This window comes from Gouania willdenowi, chromosome 12 (genome assembly GCF_900634775.1).
Source record: "Gouania willdenowi chromosome 12, fGouWil2.1, whole genome shotgun sequence".
Lineage (NCBI taxonomy): Eukaryota > Metazoa > Chordata > Actinopteri > Blenniiformes > Gobiesocidae > Gouania > Gouania willdenowi.
The window spans coordinates 21,496,015-21,519,021 of NC_041055.1; the positions used below are offsets into that span (position 1 = coordinate 21,496,015).

Here is a 23,007-nt window from a genome sequence, read left to right on the forward strand (position 1 = left end):
ACATTACTTTTTCAAATTGTGTAACCTGTGCCATGCTGTTTAACCCTTGTTTGGTCTGTATATAGGGTTTCCCTAAACTTTTCTTTTAAACACATAATCTATTTATCTCTGGAGAAACATATAATTCACCTCAAAGTGTGTGTGAATACCTGAGTAATCTTCGTTAAATGGCAGAAAGATTATTTACTGAGGGGACACTATCCGTGACCTTGTCAGATTGTATTATTTCTTCGTATTTTTGGTGGAAAGTAATATTTGTAAAGTGCTTTCATGGCTTCGTAAATTAGCAGAACTAGGCGACATGTCATTCTTGTCTCTGCTTAACATATAATAAACATACTATACAAGAAAATTATATAAATACATGAACCAAATAGGTACAGATTTATAGCACAGAACAGTTACTCATTCGATGACACAACTTGCATATGTCGGACAGTAAGTTCACAAACTTTGCAAGCATTTATTTTACAACTGCAGCTTATACTTATGTGTTTTACAGTCCTTTTGGTGGGAAGAGCTATGCCGCCACTTCTTGCTTTTAGCAGTGGCTGGGGCAGCTGGATCCTCAGGTTAATCCTTAAATCCGGTCCAGACATCTGAAAACTGTTCTAGGACCAGTTACAAGCACTCATGGCTTTATAACCTCTGTCTCTATAGTATGCCACGGTATGGTTTTTATTTAGACAGGGACAGGGCACAATTTAACATTGACCAAAAGGAAAGGTTATTTCCACCTGTAGTCCCATGGGCAGGCTGATGTTACTGTACAAAAACTGATTATTTTTTTTGTACTGTATGGATTTATACATTTTAACGTCATCATAAACATACATTTTATTTAAATGAGTTCGAAACATTCTAAAATTTTCCACCAATCCTTACTCCAGGTGAACGGCCGCTCCCTCGCGACGTCGTTACTGATCGTGAGTGCAAGTTGGATTTTCTAGAAGCCCTTTTTATGGCTGTATATAAGATATACAAGATATATGATACATTTTCATCTTTGGATCATGAGAACCCGCCTGTCCCCACATCTACTTCAAATGTTGACACTGTGTAGGGTGTTAAAGTGCACACATACAGACAATATTTCACTATTGTTACATTTCAAATGAGGTATGCATATGGGACAGGCAGTAAGTACATTATGCTACAGGAGACAAAACTGAAGCATTCTCACATATTTCAGCTAAATTTGACTATTTGGACATTTTGACTCTAGAACCAGTGACGTGCAATGAGGTTCATAACTCCTCTGGGGTCGGATGGACAAATGCATAAACCCAATAGAAGCTTAAATGTGCAACATTTCTTTTATAATGTCAATTTGTGTTCATACATTTTATAAATAGGTAGCAGTTATTTTCTTGTACCTTCACTTTGGTTCTAGTTTAATCTGCTATGTCCTCCTCATACTGTACATTTTCACTGTGTATTTATTATGGCCAATCAGATAAATTAAATATGTCTCATGTGTAGTAGTAAACGTGTAATATAACATGTATATTGTGATATAACAAGAGAAAACAATGGGCATGTGAGTTCCATATCGTGCATATACAGTATTTCATGATTTTGACTATAAAAATGTTGAAATCATAGAGAAAGTAAAGGATTTGCTGACCCGGAGTGCACTTGACTGCCGTAAATATCTTGTGAAAAAATGAAATTTTGGAAACATTCTACTTTTTTATGATAATGGTATCAAAATAAGATGTCATCAAGTTTCAAGGTAAACAAATATAATCCATAGGAATGAGAATCGTCCAACAACTCACGATTTCATTCAGAACTGATTCTTGATTCACAATCAATAGTCTTGGTCTCAAAGGGTGCCAATAAAAACGGATTCTGTTCAAGAAAATGCTGCTGTCCAAGTTTCAATCGATTTAAAAAAAAAAAAAAAAATCGAATCGATTCAGAATCCTAATTATTAAGAATCACGATTCGGCCATGAATCAATTTTTTTCAGCACCTTTAATGAATTTAGGTGAGTTCCGTAAACACAGAAGTGGGTTATTTTGACCCAGGGATGAAAACAAGAATTAAAACAAGACCTTCATCTAAACAAAATGGTGATATAGGACATTACTGCTGCTGGATGGATCACAATTAGCAGATATGGCTGATCAGGTTCTATATCACTGAGTCTTTTTATTATTACAAAGATGAGTCCGTTTCTCCTTCTTTAGTTTCTTACAGCGTTGCTCACAATGCCCTTGCCTTGAGATGCTTATTTGACATTGAAAATCTACTATCTGCAGTGACGACACAAATTTAATTAGAAGGTTTGCCGTGGGAGAGCAAAATGAGTATGGTAGCAGTGCAGCGTCTATGTGATGATCCAGTTTTTGAGGAAATGGAGAAGCGTTTTGATAATATTACATTTCAAAGATAGCTAAATGAAAGATTGCACCTCTGCAGTGACACGAGCACCTGCAGAAACACTGCTCGTCCTTTTGTCACAGAGCACCTCCACTGGCAGGTAAAGTGCATTCAAGAGCACTCGGGCGTTGATGAATAGAGTTTCACATGAGCTATTAACAAGTCCTCAGCCATGCAGGTTTTCAAGCCTCCCACTTCTTCACACAACAGCCACAAACGCTACTTTAATGCAAAACACAGAAGCTGCAGCGAACGTTGCTGAATGTGAATGTCATATTGATTCGCGGCAACTGTACGATGTCACCGAGCGACTCAACTTCACATAGAAGTCTGAAAATGGGCTCATAAATATTGTTCCATGCAACCTTCTTTTTTTTTTAATGACTGCAGGGCAGAACGTTCCATGATTGCTTCACTCATGTAATTACTCTCCCTAATCATATTTATGATAATGGCTTTTTCCACCAAAGGTCTGTACATAATACTCCCAGAATAATTAGACTTGTTTAGAATTATAATTTAGTTTTTATTTAGAAGTGATATCACTTCTAATTGTGGCTCATTTCAGCATATGTAATAATATTATATTCAAACCTATATTCAGGTTTACGGCGTAGTGGTGCACTTTTCCCTGCTTATTTAAGTGCTGCAGTGTTGTTTAGTAAATGCTTGGAATAGTTTTTCTTCTGACAAATAAATTAAATTCTACAACACTCACTTTTTTTTTTTTTTTTTTTCTACAACACTCACTTGAAGGAAATACACTCGTGCAATGCTTTGTGATTTCAAAGTAGAAGTAGTGAAAGTGTCCTGCGTTTGCATTAAAAAAAAGAAGTTTGTTGAAGTTTGTACAAAAAGCCGTTGTTGAAAACTGGCAAAACTTTAGTGTTTGAAGATGTAATTCTTCATCATCCAAAGGTTATTTTTCATTTTATTTTTTCATCGTGTATTTCTGAAATAAGTAACGTAGAATACTTAGAACTATAGTGTCAAAGCCCCCACTGCCCAGGGGAGCCCACCTTTAATAAAAGTGCCATTCAGAATAAATGGGATTTTGACAAGGTGATGTTTTAGCACTTTAGAATAGATGCACTCGTTCACCTGGTCCTTAAAGCTGATATCCAGAGTTTCTGAGAAATCTATATTTATGTATGATTCTTTTGAAATGCGAAAAAATACCTAACCAGTGTTTTACTATGGTCTACTGCCGGTGGACTAATCTTTAGTAAAAAACAATGGAAACTAACCAGCATTACAGATTCCAGTTGTATTTAAAATGAACTCAATGTAGTTGGTGGTTTGGGGGCCTCCAGGTGGGCATCATTCCCTCTAGTCTGCATAAAACAAGTGATGGGTTTAGCTACAGATGGGCTATATAACTACAAAGAAAGAGAAAAGGGACAACCTTTATTGTGCAAACTTGATTTTAACTGCATTTTCTTAAACGTATCAAGGTAATCATTGTTCATTTGTTTTGGTGGAAAACCATCAAAAAGTGACTGTTTGTGAGAAATCATGTGGGCATTAGGTTTTTAAAGATCCAAATACTCCATTTACTTTTCCTAAATGACTCAAATAAACATGTTAAAGGTCTGTTGTACGGCACAGTTTGCATCCGCTAAAGTAACCTATATTCTTTAATATTACATGTACTGTGTAACAGAATCTTTCAACACCAAAGCACTGCTGACAACAACCTGTGTGTGGTGAAGTGCTGTATTGGTCGTTGCTTTTTTTTTTTTTGAATATTATGACAATATTTATTGCGTGACTGATAGAATATCTTTGATTTATTATGAGGTAAAGTGTGTGAGAGTGTGAATGTGTTCTCTCTGGGATGGATCTGCCTTTCTTAAAGTGCCACGTAAGCCCAGACTGAATATGATGTTTTGAGCAGACATATCATTACATTTATTTGCGTACATGGATCTCATCGATTATTTTTCAAATCTTGAGTTTCCTTGTACACAGAGAGTCCTTTTGTTCCTTTTGTTTTTTTGTTTTCTTGTCCCTGCTCAAAAAAAACAAATAAATTAAATTAAATTAAATTAATTTGGTGAATGGATTTTTTTTTTTAGTATTGGAAATGAGGACATTTCATTTGAAAATAGGGAAATATGTAAAATGAGATTTATTTTTGTTCAATTTTATTTTATTCATTTTCCTATTTACAATCTAAGGCAAGTTACAAGATTTTATTTAAGTGTTATTTTGAATTACATGCATTGTTTGAGGTTAAAAAAGTTATTTAGAAGGGTACGAGTTTTATGGTACACATTGGGACCTTACAAAGTTATCTCATCTGAGAATAAATCTCATTCTACAATATTTAAAAAATTACTACTTTAGTTATTGCTGAAAATGTGGGATAAATCTTGGGATTTTTAAGAATTATCACTATTTGGTAAACACTGAAAGCAAGTACCTGTAGTGTTCAGAGCTCATATATTATGTGACTAATCATTCCACAGGTGCCACTGAGTAAACAGCCCCCTGTCATATCCTTTAAATCTTTGTCATACAAGCAAAATATTGTCCTTGACGATAATAAACAGTGCCCTCCATATTTTCCAAAAACAATAAAGCCCAAATACATCAGTGTGAGGGACAGCTGTGAGGATTATACTCACCTGAACTGCTGTGAATGCTGAAGACATCGTATTTAAAGGATGAGCTTCAGGGCTTTGATTAAGTAGTCAAATCATCAGTGATGGTGCTGTTTTTTTTTTTTTTCCAACGAGTGATTTTGAAGCAGATGGTTGCTGTGCTGTGGTTGGCAGAGTTGGTGCTGCTGGGAGCTTCGCACAGGTTTCTTTGCCCTTGTGGCACATACTTGTCATTTAGTATTCAACCTATTAATGTCAAAGCAACTGTAAACCTATGTAATAGTTCCAGCGAGATTCATTTTGTCTTATTTTTAAAACGTATATGTTAAGTTGAGGTCTCGTTTATTGAAAGTGTCTATTTGTACGGTTGCCGTACGGACAACCCCCCGTGCTATTGGCACGGTTACCGAAGTACACGTACAGTAAGTAGCGTCTTAGGGTTAGGGTTAGGTTATAACCCAATATCGCAACAATTTTTAGGGTTAGGGTAAGGTTTAGTTTTAGTCACGTGACCTAAACTGACCAAATAGGGGCACTAAAATGTTGGTATATTGATACGGCAACCGTAGGTTAAAATCTTGTCTTAATAATCGAAACCTCAACTTAAAGGGGACATATCATGGTTTTAAATCCTTCCTTTTTACATATAAATCATACAGTTGTGGTCTATATAAAGCTGAACTGCAATGCTTGGGTCTGAATTCCTCATTATTATATCTCCACCCCTTTTCTACCCCTTTTCTGATGTGCTTCTGAGAGCAACTCGTTTTGGTGCGGTCTCTTTAAATGCAAATGAGACACTCCATACCCCGCCCCCTCTTCAGGTGACACTCGGTTCAACTCCACCCTGCTCGGCCATTTTTGTAGTTTGATAGAAGAGATACGGCTATGTAGCGGCGCATAAACTTTTTATTCAGACGTTATTTACAAAATGTCAACAACGGAAGACTTGTCCATCCAGCCTTACATGTTCGAGCCAGAGTCGGACCCAGCGGAGCGAGATGAAAATGAAGATGATGAACCTGCAGAACCCTAACAAGTGAGCTAACACAAGCGCCGAGCTAACGCTAGCGCCAAGCTAACGTCACAAAATGCATTTTAATACAGTCTTTTCAAAGACAAAAACGGCAAAATGAAATGACTAATGAAAACTTTAGACTTAAATTAAATCACGTAGGCCATATCATCAAGGATCTAAAACGAGCACACAGCGCTAACATATGAAGATGGTGCAACTGCTAATGCTAACAAACAATGACAGGTACGTCTTATCATCACACTTTTTAGCGTTATTTACAGCTTACCAAAGTGCTCTGTTCGTTGTCTCCAAAGATAGAAGGAATTGAACCCTCAATCAGACAAAGTCTTTCAGCAAATCCTTCTTTATACTGGTGGAGGTTGCAGAAACAGTCATCCTTGAAGTGCTTCACGCACACAAAAATGATCTTACCCACAGATGTGGGTACATTTCTGTGAAAAAGAAAACTCAACCAGGCACTTTAAAAAGGTTCTGATGCTGGGAGACGGTGTAATGAAGCGTGTGGGTTACTACATCCAACAACCAAACATTTTGACTTATCCTCTCGTAACTTCGGCATCCTTGAGCTTGGACTACAAAATGACAGCGAGAAATAAAAATGGCGGATTGCTCGAAGTGTCGGACCTGGAGTTGATGTACTAATTTGGCAGTTCCGCTGCAAATACTGTGATGTAATAGTTCAAAAAACGTAATAGAGAATAGAAAAATCGAAACAGATTGAAAAATATGAGCAAAACAGAATATAAAGATATCTACGGAGCACCTGAAGAGACTAATTTGATTTTTTCTGTACTTCTAAACACTCTAAATATACAACAAAATGCATTTAAGGGCAAAAAAAGTGGATTTAGTATGATATGTCCCCTTTAACTGTAAACCTGTCCGTGCACTGCTATATTCACACTTTATCAACCACTCTTTTGTATGTATTGATCAATATATTCTATCCATCTTCAATATCAACTACAAGGTCAATGCAATGCAAACTTGTTGCAAAAGGCTAGTGACACATTGGAGAGGTGACCGTTCCCTTTCCTCTTCAAAACTGCTACGTTATATACATTCAACTGCATTTATCATTGATGATATTCAGAGGTGTAAAGAGTATTGATAAATCCTAGTTGAATTAAATAGTACTCAAAGTAAATGTTACTAGTTATTTTGACCCCCCACAAGTTTATTTTTGGAAATAAATCTTGCCACGGTTCCCTTGCACAGTACAGTAAACATCTGCCACAATTGGAACTTAATTAATTTTCCAAAAAAGGCATATGTATAAAATAAAAGGTTTGTCGAAATGAATAATTCTTAAAATAAAATAGAAATAATGAATTTATGTTCAAAATGATTGAAATTTCAGTCTCTAAAGCTACATTTATTGACTCAAAAACTGATAAAATAACCAGAATTTAATGCTGTTTTTGCACCGTGCATTACGTTTCATCTGGTTGGTCGACTATGATGTGATGCATTCGATTGTTTTCTGGTCATTTCATTTTTTTTTTGTAGTTTCACAATGTCCGATGATCGTTTCAAAAAAAAAAAATTGATAATATGCTAAATAACGGTTGGGTGTAGAAATGTAAAATATAACTTTCCTTTTTTTTTTTTTTTAAATGTACTTAAGTACAAGTAGAATTACTGATCTTGAAATGTACTAAAAAAAAAAATTAAAAAAAACTACAAATACCCATAAAAGCAACTGAATTACAGTAACGTGAGTACTTGTAATCCTTTACTTTGACTTCTGGTATTTAAGCACTCACATGAAACAGTTTACCTCAGTTGATCTGTTTTTTCCTGTTGCCCTTTAAAGAGTGATCATTTTTAGGGGTCCCCCCATCCTAATCGGACAAAATGTCAACAAAATGAGTCAAAAAAGTAACCTTTATTGAAAAAGGTCAAATTAACGGTATTTAGATCAGCTGTACAGCAAAGTGATATGATACGCAAGAAGTCCCGGTGCTGTTGTTTGCTCGATATCAGCACAAATACAATTAAAATGACTTAGTCGGAACTAACGGTTGTATAACTTTAGTTATCTTTTTTTATTTTTAGTATTAAAGGGTCTTCTCAACACAGATCTCATCTTATTTTAGCTTATCTGGTGTAACCAGGGTACAGCTTGAACAGGATGCTGGTGCTATGTCTCCGCCCCTTTCTGCTGGGGACTGGCTGATTGCTTGATGCACTACACCTGGGCTGGACTAACTGGGGCCTCCTGCTTTCTCTCACACACAGAGACCATTATAGAGCCTTCATCCCATGGTGATGGTTGCTCTCCTCAGCCCTGCATACACAATCATAGGTTTTGTTCAGACTGCAAATATGTTGGGTTTTTTTTTTGTCAACGTAGGACATGAATCTTATCTGTTAGACAGTTTGAACAGCACAATTTAGTGGGACAAAGTTTCTTTATACTATATTTACTCTACTGTGGTGATTCAAATAATAATATGGATTTACTGTGTGACAATCTTACATGATTTGTACTTAAATGATTACGCTAACAAACAAAAATGTGCTTGTGCTACTTGTGTTTGGAGGGAGATTTATTCATTTTTATTCATGAAAAGCAACTTTTCAACAGTGCTTGGCTTCAAGCGGTTTCTTTTTGGGGGATTATATGGAGAGCCTGTACCGCTCTTATCTGAGCTTAGTTGATTGGTGTTGGTCTCTCTCTGTAATGCCTCAGCATAGATTGGGTGTTATTGTTGTGTCCAAGTACTTTACCTTTTAAAATGCAACAATGTGGAAGATGATATTAGTACAAGGGTTATGCAATATCACATTTTTTTTAATAATATGTACACTTAAATCTCTTATTTTGGTAGTTTCATAACCAAGAGGTCACAGTAACGTGCAATAGTTTAGCAGAGTAAAGTCTGAAATCTGAATGATGTGAGGGATGATCCATTTAGTTTCACTGGCACTTGTATTGCAAATAATGAGCTAAGGCGGGAACACATCCTGAACTGGTCACGTGGTACGGAAGCGCATACGTCACCAACACACGCCTTGATGCTCACCTCTCAGAAATGACACTGGCCACACACTTTGAAGCCTCGGCACGGAAGGACACATCACGAGCACAAATAGGATTTTTTTTCCAAATCCGACCCAGGCCACATTAATATTTGGTCCTAAATGAGATGCGTATCTGATAGTTTGCGATGCGACTGCCGTCTACGACCTGTTCGCATGCAGATGACTTTAAGGTCGCTTTCAGTTCATACTCTAAACCAGGGGTCTGCAACCTTTACTTTCAAAGAAGCCATTTTGCCTCATTTCACCATGATTAAAGTCGAAAAAATACCTTCTCAATGAAGATAATACAGTTTATTCAATTCTGTACAGTTAAAATTCTATAGAATAATGTTTGATTTAATTTGATTTGATTCATCTTGATCATGTAAATGGCAACTTAAAAACTGTTTCAAATAAGACAAAATAAATGAAAAAGAATTAACAACAAAACAGTATCTTGCATCTGCAACGTGATTTATTTTTAGGGTAACAAATTGTTATATCATGATCTTATTTGTCATTAATCATTAATAGCCTCTGTAAGACAATAACAACTCCTTATTTCAGTATTTTTTTTAAGTTATAGGGAGCCATTGCAAAAGAGTCAAAGAGCCACATGAGGCTCTAGAGCCGCAGGTTGCAGACCCCTGCTCTAAACTGATAGAAGCCACATTTAATGTGTAATATGAACGAGCACACATCAAAAATCTTGATTTCTCAAAAAAAAAATCTGAATTGTACATTCAGACCTGCTATCTGAACGTAGCCCAAGGACTTGTTTCTTTTTGTTTGGGGAGTTTAGTTTATTATGTGAGTGTTTGACTTTAGTTTTGTAAAGTCTCTTACTTTCTTTTCCCCTGGCAGGACATGCAAATTATAAATTATTTTCTGTCCAGCCACATTATATCCTTACTTATTCACTCCAGTTATTGTTGGTTCTTTCACATCACCTCCCATCTTTTTAGGTGTAGTCGTTTTATTTTGAGATGGCTTATTAGCTTTAGTATTTTCAGTGGCTCTGCCTCTGAATCTTGTAATGGCCTTTGAGAAATAAACTCTTATTTCCATTTCAAGTTCCTCTTGACTGTGTTCTGTGGTTTAATGTACAGCAGTCTGTGATGGTCTTAAAATAGTTAATAGTACCTTTATTGACCGTAACAGCTAGTCCCTCACAATACCAATAAAAGTTTAAGTTTTTTTTTTTTTTTGCTTTGCAATTTTAGTGTCCAGCAAAGGCATGAGTACTCATGCTTCCTCCCACACTCCAAAAATGTGTCCCGACATTTTCCAAATCAGTGAATGAAGTGTGTGAATGGTTGTCTCTGGCTCTGTCACACACTGGGGTTCTGTACAGGGCGTATACCCCACTGTTTTGTGCAGAAGTGGGTATAGCATTAAGTTGAATAGATGGATTTTACAAAGTGGAGTGGGTTTTTGTTGTGTATATAAATGATCATTTAAAAAAAATGTTTCAAACTACCCTAAACAATTGCCAAAAATAATTAATTCACGACTCCATCTACATCTGTAGCCAGCCACAGCTGCCCTTTGACATGATGCTGAAGGTGTAGCTAGATATTTTCAGAGCCCTTCATACCTTTATTGTTTTACTTAAACTATAAAAATCAGTACAAGTTACCAAAGGGGTTCCCTTGTGAGCCGTGTCTATGGCGGATAGAAGAATCTATCAGTCAGTAAGATTTACGGGTATGTTACGGGCATTTTCACTGACATGAAAGTTAAAAAAGATAACAGTCTTAACTTATGGTTAAGCTCTCAGGACTTTCCCACAGTTTTAGTATTGCTCCTTGGTGCATTGCAGACAGAGGATGAGAACAATAATTATAGATCACAGCCAGCAGGAGAATCCCCAAGGCATCTATCCTGCATGGTAGAAGTGCAGACAATTTTCCATTTTGTATGCAAAGCTGCCCTCCTCGGTGCTCACAAGTCTTTTTGCTGCAATCCCCTATGCAGAGAAGTATGGTGCGGTGGAGACCTGCAGCTGTCAGGAAACTTGTAACCGTATCTCTTCACATCAAAAAGACTTATGGACTTAAATTGTTTGGAATTGCTCTCTGTGCAGGATAAGACATGTATTCCTTTTTGTTTGTTGTCCTCTGTGTCTGCAAACAAGTATCAGCTAGGCTTTAAAGCTACAGGCACTAGATTTATAACACGCACCCTTATAGCACTTTGTTTGTCATTGTTTTCGCTGTGGTCAAAGACAAATATGTGGTGATTAGCGTCATGGCCACCCAGAGAGTTCCCGATTCAAACAACAGCGCTTTAACAAGATGTTAGTTACAAGTCCCTGTCTCTACTCCACCCCTTGACTGTTGGTGTCAACGTCTTTATTTTTTCTATTGCATTAAAGTGAGTCATCAAACTCAAATGGGACAAAATTTTGAATTACTGGTAGTAATGCAAAAGGGCATTTTCGGTTATTGGCTGAAACACTTTTCTCACCGAATTAACGCAATCGAAACAAGATGATGCGAACATCAGTGTGCATTTGTCTGCATATGAACCAACATGTCCATGGAGTGGCCGTATATCAATACATCTGAGGTCCTACAGTGTTTGCGCATGCGCAGTGTGAGAGTTTGAGGTAAGCCGGTTCGTGGCACTGCTTCAACAGTGCGATACCTTTACGAGGGGGGACCAGGATTTCAAACTGGTTGGATTTTCTTGTGACAATATGGTTGCTGATCTTGAGCTGGTCAAGAGGCGTTAATTGCTTTTCGTGACCCCATGTATACAACACAATGCACGGCACAGGACTTAGCCAAGACTCGGCCCGATCCCAAGAATAGACGCGCAAGTGAAATCGGTTGAAAATAGGCCAAAAATCGCACAGTATATGCCCACCTTAAGCAGAGGTTAAGACAGAGCAGGGAGTGAAAACAATGACAATTTCATTCTCAAGTGCGTCATGTTGACGCTGTAGTTATGTGTCGACATGGACTACGACGCCACAGCCTGATGCGTGATTCCAAAAAATCCAAACTATGCATCAGCAGCATAAATTCGGCTGATGCGTCAAGTGTCATTAACTGTCATTCGCTAAATTATGACCGTTTTAGAGCTATGTTGGCATTTTTTTGGTTAGTTAGGGTTAAGGGTTAATGTAACAAAGGGTTAGGGTTTAGGTAACGAATGATATTTAAAGAGTAACTAAACCCCTTCTTTCTGCTGACCTGCCACTAGGGGATTAAATTCAAAAAATGCCTTGATTATGAGCGCTAAGACACGCCCAGTCAGGCAGTGCAGTGCTGCAGTGAATGACAACTGAGATGTGTCACTACAATCACAGGCACACACAATCACGATGTGAAGCTCACACACATCCCTACACCTACAGACACTAGAGCACTCAGGGGCAAACAGCTCCTGAGTGCTCGAGTGTTTATAGCACACACACACACAAACCAAAAAGACTCACACACAGCGACAAAAAGTACACAGACGTTCGTGCACATGCAGAAACAGACGGGAATACACACACTGTTGGTCTGTACATACACACATAGCTTGATGAACCCTCTGATTAGCGCAGAATGAGAGTCAAAATTGTCATCGTTGCACAACGGAGTGATGGTTTGTGACATAAGAAGCCACCAAAACGTCACAAATCACCATTCACAGCCAATAGTAAAATTCAATTTCAATAGCCTGATTTCAATCCATAGAGGGCAGTGACTCTTAAATGTTTACAATAAAATACGGCAAATTAAAAAAACATTTACTAATATGTCAAAAGTTGGACAGGAATCAATCAACAACACTACTTCACACCGAATAGTCATGTACATCTGACAAATTTCCACTTATCTCTTTACCACTTATTTTGCTTATCATGGAAAATAGGAATTAATCAATATTTACACAATAAACATGCCAAGTGGTGTCACAGTATCTTTTGTTTCTGTTTGAATGAATGAAAACTGATGGCTCTATTTGCTAACAGTCTCGTATTGCATTCATTCACTGCTCATTCGACTGAATCAGCTCACTTTATTTCAGCACGGCCTTAAGAAAAACAAAAGATAGTGATTCAAGTGCTGTTTGACAGCGAGAGCTGCTTTAGCTGCGGGGCTCCTGCTGCACCTCCTCAATCTGTCAGGGGAACCAGTGTGTGCTTTGTGTAAATATAATAAATATAGAAATCCTGGTGTCAAAGTGTTGACATTATGTGAAGTGGCAGAGTGTTTTGTTTATTTTTAAGCACCCAGTTGTGTCACGTTTAAAGACACTGATGGAGGGGGCTCCGATTGTGACCTTTCATAAATTATCTTGTTTTTTCCCAAAATGTAGACAAAAACAAACTCTTGTTTGACAAATTACGGATTTGGATATGATGTTTCTTGAATAAGCGGCTGAATTTGCACAGCAGTCATTGCGTTTGACAAACTGGACAGCCTGGGTAAATTATCCTGTGTTTGTTGGTTGATTTGTTTTTGAATTAAGTTTCAACTGCTACGAACCATTAAGTTTTTGATAAGATTAATGTCAATGTTTAATCAGCCAGACCACCAGTCATTTATTGTCTTTCAGTGATGGAGCATTAAGCTTACATATTGGTTATTATAATAACCAGACATTCTTGAACCATTTATGTTTGAATTAGCATCGTTTTGACATTATCTGTGTTATGCTGTGGTCAACTCATCTGTCTTGCCTCTAGCCAATAGTTAACAATCAGGTTTCCTGCAGATCTTTAAAAAGTCTTAAAAGGCATTCAATTCATGAATCTAAAAATAAGGCCTTAGTTGTTATTAAAATGTCAATGTTTCAAAAGTCTTAAATTTTAACATATACTAAGTATGATTTTATGATTGTAATTAGTCTCAAATTTCAAAATAAATGGTAACATTCAGTTTGGAAAATGTTTTATTTAACCAAAAATTTCTGTCACACAAATGTTTTTCTTAATGGTTTTTATTTTTGTTGTTTTATAGATTTCTGGCCATTTCTGTATTGTTATATTGTTTTTTATTGGAGTGATTTTGATTACTTTAGTCTGTTTTTTGTGTATTTTTGAATGTTTACTTTGGGGGCACCAGTTGCACGTCTGCATTAGACACTAGAAAGAAATTACCCTCACCCTATGTAATTGATGTGGTGGTTTTTTTCCCCAAATCATGTTTAATGTGAAGTTTGTCTTAAATTTAATTTCAAAAAGCAATAAAAAGTCTTAGTCTTGAATTTCAGTTTGACTAAAGCTGTAGGAACCCTGAACAATACATATTATGTACAGTATATATATTACTTTTGTTATCAGATTTCATGGGTATTATTGTCATATTAATATTGCAAACACATGGAGGGACTCTCAGTTATTAAAAAAAGTCTGACTCATTTTGTCTTGATTACTCATTATGTTCAACGTACTAACGTGTGACGCCAAATTGAGTTATTGATACAAACTCTCAGATTTTTGAAAAGAGGTCCACACGCATTGGTTCATTTGATTTACGCATTTTATGCAGCACTTCTTTTTATGCATCATTTTCTTTCTGCACTCACACAGAGGATCTAGTTTAATCTGGATACAGTTGACCGGAGGCTTGAGCTTCTTTGTTTCTCCATTGATGGTCAGAAACTGAAACTGGCTTAATTTGCATATTATTATTGCATTATATATGACTAAAGTTCACATCTGATGAAAGACCACCAGCATTTTGCTTTAAAATATGAACTTTATTAAAGTGGTGACTTGTATGGTAACTTTAAAACTCACCAGGAGTTTTGAGTACTTTGTAACTTTGAACTGAAGGTAGCCAGGGCCTTGATCCCAGTTCACATGGAGCAAAGACATTTGCTCATCTATCTCCTGCTGTAGTAAATCCATATTCTATTATGTGGCTCAGTGTTTGGATCATTACTGAAGGTGGAGAGCTGGGCTCCCTCAGTGCTGGTAACATAACGTACTGTACATGCCTATGTAAGAGATCAGATTTTACTTCATCTCAACCCTTTTAATCTGTACCCTCTTGGTGGATTGGAGTGGTTTATTCCACTTCCAACTTTGGAACTTTGTTTATATTATGTCACATTGGGGGGAAAAAAACAACTCAATTTCACCTCGAAAACCTTTAAATTCCAAATTCTGAATGCCACCAATGAAACCATAAGACCTCTAAAAAAATTATTTTGAAAAAAGTAAGCCAGAATTGACATGAATTACAAATAAAATGAATGTTTATTTTACTAATGTATTGCCCATTCACTGAGTCATCCTGCATGTTTAAAGGTAACCCACTTTCTGCAAAAAAGAAGCTATTTAACTTTCTTGAGATGGTTAATTTAATCATATTAATAACATTTATTTTAATTTAGCTGATTATTTAACTTTCAAATTGTGTCACTTGATCATTAAATATTGGGGTGAGTACAGGTACTCAATTTTTGTTTGCTAGTGTATATTGAAGCAAATCACAAAGTGTCATTAGTACTACTAGTGCAGCAAAATGTGTCACTGGTAAGTCTTGGTTTATTTGCTAATAAACGTGCAAGGAAGAGCCATTTCTGGCTTGTCATTGGCTTTTAAAAATATACCAACCAATTAGAGTGCTGGATTTGGTTATAATCCCTCTGACTTTCATTAGGTCTACTCGTACTAGTTTTTGGGGCACTAAAGTATGAGTAGACCTTATCAGTAAAGCAAAATTGTCCACTAGTAGTGCATTTTGTGTATTTAAAATATGCTACAAGATTAAAACTCCAAGCTTTACTCGTAAGGTCTACTCGTGCCATATAGTGCACCAGAAACTTAACTAGTAAAACACATTTTTTGTTTAATATTACTGCTGTTTTAGTTTACTAGTACACTCAGAAAATCTCACTAGTAGACTGTTTTTAGTCTACTAGTAGTAAAGTCAACACATTCACTAGTAGTACTCGTAAACACAAAATATTCACTATTAGTATTAGTAGATGGAATGAAGTACAAGCGATTATAACAAATCTAGGACTCTGATTGGTTGTAATATTTTCAAAAGCCGATGGCTTGCCTGAATTTGCTTTCTCCGCCCCCTTATATGATGCTCACCAGTGATTATTGCACTAGTAGTACAAGTGACACTTTTTGCTTTACAAGTAAAGTTTACTTTCAGTAAAACAAATTTTGAGTACATGTAATCCAAATTGGATTACTAGTAAAGCTTTCATGGTTGATATCATCAATATCAAATGTATGGCTTTCCATAACGTCCCTAATTTAAGGTTAACTTGGTCACTGAATGTTTACTGGTTTGTATACCCAATATACACATGAATAAGTTAAGTTAGACATGCGTTTGGTCAGTTTATTCATTGTTTACATTGTCAAACTTGAAGGATACTGAATAAATCCAATTAATTCAGGCGCTAAGGAACAAAGAAACGTCACTGATGGACCCTCACTCTGCATTCTTCTCAATGTTACTCAATATTTCTGCTAGAACTCATGTTTCTTCCCACATTTCAACATCATATGTTATTGGAGTCTCTAAATTGACCATTAAATTTAATGTGATACATTGATTATCTACCAGCATGAGCGAGTTGTGATGGGCTCAAATTAGCTCATGAACCTCAACAGAATAAGTTGGATAGAAGATGAATGAATAGGTTTGACTTTTTGTTGATCTTTTTGTGTCACTCTGTCTTGTAAAACTTTAGGCAAATAAAATCACAGAAGTTATACACATAAAAATCAAGTGTTGAGTATGTTTGATCAGAATCTGCCTTGTTTGTCATTGCACATGTTACAGAGCAACAAAGCAACAAAATGTAATTTCAGTTTCATCCCGTCCAAGAAAAAACATGAAAAAACGATCATATATATATATATATATATATATACAGGTAAAGGCCAGTAAATTAGAATATTTAGAAAAACTTGATTTATTTCAGTAATTGCATTCAAAAGGTGTAACTTGTACATTATATTCATTCATTGCACACAGACTGATGCATTCAAATGTTTATTTCATTTAATTTTGATGATTTGAAGTGGCAACAAATGAAAATCCAAAATTCCGTGTGTCACAAAATTAGAATATTACTTAAGGCTGATACAAAAAAGGGATTTTTAGAAATGTTGGCCAACTGAAAAGTATGAAAATGAAAAATATGAGCATGTACAATACTCAATACTTGGTTGGAGCTCCTTTTGCCTCAATTACTGCGTTAATGCGGCGTGGCATGGAGTCCATGAGTTTCTGGCACTGCTCGGGTGTTATGAGAGCCCAGGTTGCCCTGATAGTGGCCTTCAACTCTTCTGCGTTTTTGGGTCTGGCATTCTGCATCTTCCTTTTCACAATACCCCACAGATTTTCTATGGGGCTAAGGTCAGGGGAGTTGGCTGGCCAATTTAGAACAGAAATACCATGGTCCGTAAACCAGGCACGGGTAGATTTTGCGCTGTGTGCAGGCGCCAAGTCCTGTTGGAACTTGAAATCTCCATCTCCATAGAGCAGGTCAGCAGCAGGAAGCATGAAGTGCTCTAAAACTTGCTGGTATACGGCTGCGTTGACCCTGGATCTCAGGAAACAGAGTGGACCGACACCAGCAGATGACATGGCACCCCAAACCATCACTGATGGTGGAAACTTTACACTAGACTTCAGGCAACGTGGATCCTGTGCCTCTCCTGTCCTCCTCCAGACTCTGGGACCTCGATTTCCAAAGGAAATGCAAAATTTGCTTTCGTCAGAAAACATGACTTTGGACCACTCAGCAGCAGTCCAGCTCTTTTTTTCCTTAGCCCAGGTGAGACGCTTTTCGCGCTGTTTCTTGGTCAACAGTGGCTTGACACGAGGTATGCGGCAGTTGAAACCCATGTCTTTCAAGCGTCTCTTGGTGGTGGATCTTGAAGCACTGACTCCAGCAGCTGTCCACTCCTTTTGAATCTCCCCCACATTCTTGAATGGGTTTTTTTTCACAATCCTGACCAGGGCGCGGTGATCCCTATTGCTTGTACACTTTTTCTGACCACAGTTGTTCCTTCCCTTTGCCTCTCCATTAATGTGTTTGGACACAGAGCTCTGAGAACAGCCAGCCTCTTCAGCAATAACCTTTTGTGTCTTTCCCTCCTTGTGCAATGTGTCGATGGTCGCCTTTTGGACAGCTGTCAAATCTGAAGTCTTCCCCATGTTTGTGTAGGCTTCAGAACTGGACTGAGAGACCATTTAAAGCCCTTTGCAGGTGTTTTGAGTTAATCAGCTGATTAGTTTGTGGCACCAGGTATCTTCAAAATTTAACCCTAACACAATATTCTAATTTTGTGACACACGGAATTTTGGATTTTCATTTGTTGCCACTTCAAATCATCAAAATTAAATGAAATAAACATTTGAATGCATCAGTCTGTGTGCAATGAATAAATATAATGTACAAGTTACACCTTTTGAATGCAATTACTGAAATAAATCAAGTTTTTCTAAATATTCTAATTTACTGGCTTTTACCTGTATATAACATGGGGAGACAGGAGCGGGAAAACAGTGGGTCACCACAAGAGCGGTGCCCCAGAGCGGTTTAGATGAAAAAAGGGGTAACAGAAGGAGGATAGGTGAGGGGAAAAAGGCTGGTTTTAAACTGAATTCCCTATTGTGGAGTCCGGTGGAGGCGTAGACAAAATAAAACCTTTGCTTTCCTTCTGACAGTCAGATGATATGATGACCTTGGAAGGTTTGGTTCAGAAGACAGAAAGTCCAGGTGTTGATGGGGTAGGGGGAGAGGGAGAGAAGCAGGGACAGAACATCTGATCTGCATACATTCAAGGTTGAGATTGAGACAACCTTGAGCAGGCTGTTCTCAGGGGTGCTGATGATAAGAAGATCGTTGTTTTCAGACGGGCTAGTCACAACATTTGACTACCAGCCCTATTGTCCCTGGTCATTCAATAATCCAATAATGTGGCCATTTCCCTTGACCCGAACTCTCCACTCCTCCTTTAAGTTCCACGGTGGAATCCATCTGAGAGTTCTGAGAGTTCGGCCCCCTCCATTGATGACTAGCGGCTTCCAATAGTGCTGCCAACGTAATCCCAATTTGCGATAAATCAGGAAAATACCAGTTCCAATCAGCAGAAGTCCTGTTATCATAATTCCAATATGGTCTGGTGGACTTCTTCCACATTCTCAGGACGTACGGGCTCTCCCATTACCCGCTGTCATTGTTGAGAATTTCGACCAATAGAGTAGAGAGACAAGCTAATCCAATTCCATAATTTCGGATTTTTAAAAATAAATGCAGAGCGAGGCTCCTATTAGAACCACAAGACAGAGACAGCAGACATAACAGCAGGGAGATGTAGGGAGGGACCGTGGGAGCGAAGAGGAATGTGACTGCTGATCTTCCGAGTCACAGGAGAGATTGCCATTTTAGCAACAAATGAGGGAATGCCAAAAATGTCTACTTTGAGCTTAAAAATTATGTGTCATTGAGGACACTTCTAATGGCTTAAACAAGAGTCAATCAGTTATATTACTGTCCCAGTCAGCACTACTGACACACTGCCAATGTGCAGTTGCAGGCTATACTTGGCATCAAACATCAACCATTTTTATTCATACTTTCATCTCCGAAAGGTCAAAAGAAGCTATTTGTCTTTATAGTCAAAGTTGCTCATATTGACGTCCAGAAGTCTTTGAGGTCCTGAGTTTAAATGTCATGGTTTTTTATGTTTGATGGAAGTCAGTTGAAGCCTAAACACAGTAGTTGGAGTCCAAGTGGAATAGATAAATGATTGTTTCAATGTGTAAAACAGTAAGAGGAGGTTGTCTGCTGAACCAAACATGTACCTTCTTCTGCTTATTCAGTTTTTTTAATTCTCAGTATGTTTCTCAGTTTAAAGCCTAATTGTTTTAATATCATGTATGTTCATAATTCCATGATAACTTTTATTGCAAGATGTATATAAAATGTACCAAAACTCTTTGTGTTCGGGACCGATTTGGTACTGTTCACTCCCATTCTAACTACATATTTTGGATATACTGTTATCCTGACTTATAACAGTGTTTTTCCCATAAACACTTAATACACCTAAGCTTTTACCTTCAAAATACATGTTTATACAATATTTTTTGGGGGAAAATGCAAAATTTGTGTTTTTCTCATTATTATTATTATTTTGTTCTTGTTTTTTATGACAAAAAGGGCAGATGCAAATGTATAAAAAAAAATATAATGTATAAAAATATAGATTTATGCTTGAGTCTGAAGTTGTTGAAAAGATCTGATGTGAAAAAAGTGGGAAAACATGTTTATATATAACATTTTGAAGACACCTTTATAAAGGGTACGGTTTTTTACCTAAGCTGAAAGAGTACCGTAGGTTTTTATCAATAAATGCTCATAGCTCTAAAATTAATAATGCCTCAAAATCAATGTTCCTATCAATTATTGACATAGTCAAGGCTGTAATAACTTCATACCAAACATTCCACTTTGCACCTTATTTTTGAGGGAAAAAAACATATTTTGTGGGGGTTTTTTATTGAAAAAAAATTGTGTTTTTAAGACAGAAAGGGTATCAAAACATTTTTTTTAAAAAAAATACAGAAATATAAGGAAAACTTATATCTATGGTTAGGTCTGAAGTTGTTGAAAAGATCTGGTGTGAAAAACATTTTTACGACAGGTAGCATTTTGGGATTCTAGCTCAGTGTCATTTTTTTTTTTTTTTCAAAGGTGCCTCGAGAGTTAAACGAAAAGATAACACACACATCCAACTTGTAACAGCTGCTTATCCAATTCAAACTTGCAGGGGTAGTTGTATATAATGCAATAATTGAAATTGAAAGGACTTCCTAATTAAAAACAGATTAACATGAACTTTTTTGCCATACAGTAAATAATCTCTAATAAACTCTAGACGTGATCTACTCTAGTCTAGCGTGACCCTGTCATTCAATATTTCCTCTAAAATGTAACATTATAAATCGGTTGTGTCATTTTTGTTTCCGTAAGCTCTAAAAGCAGTCAGTAGTAATGACATTAGGAGTATTATGCTTTCAGGTTTGTGTCTGCTGTGACCCAGTCAGTCACCTTTTGTAATACAGTGAAGGACACTGAGGTACGCATCAATAAACTGCCTGTGTTTTCCTGCAGTCCTCAAAAAAAAAATGTCTCAAGGTTGTTGGTGAAGAGACGAGCGACGGTGTCAATCGGGTGGAAAACAAAGGCAGACAAAAGGGAGCAGCTGTGCCAGCAAACATTTATTTGAGCCATCCATAAACCAGCAGCCAATAAACAACGCTGTCAAACCCAGATTTTGGAGTGACAGCAACAGAGTTGCTCAGTGATGGACTGGATCAGATTTGCTTTGCTATGGGAATTTGAAGAGTTCATAAATGCAGACGGATCACCCGGCCAGATGCAGAGTGATAGGAGCAATCCTTTTTCAATCTGGGCAGGAAGATACAGTAAATACTCACAGATGCCTCACAGATTGCAGCAGAACAACAATGCAGTATGTTTTTAAAGTAGTATTACAATGAACACCTGTAAACTGAATATAACGCTTTCATTGTCATTATATACTAAGTATAACGAAAACTACCGGTCAAAGGTTTTAGAACACTACGTTTTCCAGTTTTTTTTTACTGACAATGATTCAGTTTATTGTGTCATTGCACTCTGAAATGAAAGCATAGAACAAATAAGCAAATTGAGTTGTGCTATCTAATTGTTACGAGTGTTGAAGCTGGGATATTTCTGTTATGTATTAAATAAGACTGTGTGGGAATCTATAAGTCTTGCTCATTTCGTTATCCGTCCACGGCAAGATACATCACTGCCAATACCACCACACGTTACAATTGACTCCAAAAAGAAAAGCAAAAAGCTCAGGACAGTGATTCGCTGTCTTCACAACGCCTTATCCCACAATGCAATGCGCAAAAAATGTCAACGATGAAAACAAACATTCCAGTGGCAATTTAAACCTATATATATATATAATAATCTGTGAGCACAGAAGAAGACATGTTTTTCAGAATTACCACTTGATTGATTTAATTAATTAACTGGCATTTTCAGTTTTTGGAAAGAGAAATTTACCACACATTTGTTGATTGAACATATAGCCGTAATATGACATATTAATCACCCTGAAACCATGGAATACAACTGGCTACAGTTTAAATTAGAAGGGTGAGGTTGAAATGATGCACAGAACTCTGCAATGTTTGGCTTAAATTGTTCTCCACGCAACGTCTTGTTCTATTTTTATAAAAAAAAAAAATTTCATTTTCATCGAAGCTGAAAATCCACTTTCACACAAGTACGTGGTGTCAGTCTTGACGGCACGTTTGGCTAGCTCCAAGCAATGTTTTTACATTTTTACTAGATTGTTTTTCTGTCACCACTATAGGGCAGTCTTACATAAAGCCAATGTGTAATCTGTGGCAATGCATGGAGGTTCCTGACCGCTGGTCAATTTATATTCTCATTTCCTGTGTTGTCACGCTGTTTTGAATTTTTGTTCAAGTACCCCCTATGGCAACTTGTGTAACCCTTGGGGTACCCGTACCCCACTTTGGGAACCTAGGCATTAACATTCTTTCATAGCAGCTGTATTTCTGATGACAATGGACTCTTTCACATTGTTTCCTCAACTTATCAGGACTGTTATGGCAACATAATGCATGGCCCATCTTATTAATATCATAAAGGGATGATTATGAGTGTATTTTATTTACTTAAGTTGGTATTTTTCATTTACATTTACTCCCCTGTTGTAATACAATCTGTAGTCTGTCCACTACAGCTTTGCGGTGTGAATTAATCATTTGTCACTGGCACCAAAGGTCACAATATTGAATGTGGGCTGTTGCTGTAGGATGATTACAAAGCTCAGTCACCTCCTATGACTGTAATTCAGACAAACACCTTGTATCTAGTATGTCACGTAGAATACAGTGTCACTTGTCTGAGCAGAACCTCTATTTA

At 37.0% G+C, this 23,007-nt stretch overlaps 1 protein-coding gene across 1 annotated transcript in view; it reads left to right on the forward strand.

The window, feature by feature from the left end:
* The window catches only part of cabp7b (calcium binding protein 7b), a 29,728-nt gene that overhangs the window by 690 nt on the left and 6,031 nt on the right, over nt 1-23,007 (forward strand). The window lies entirely within an intron of this gene.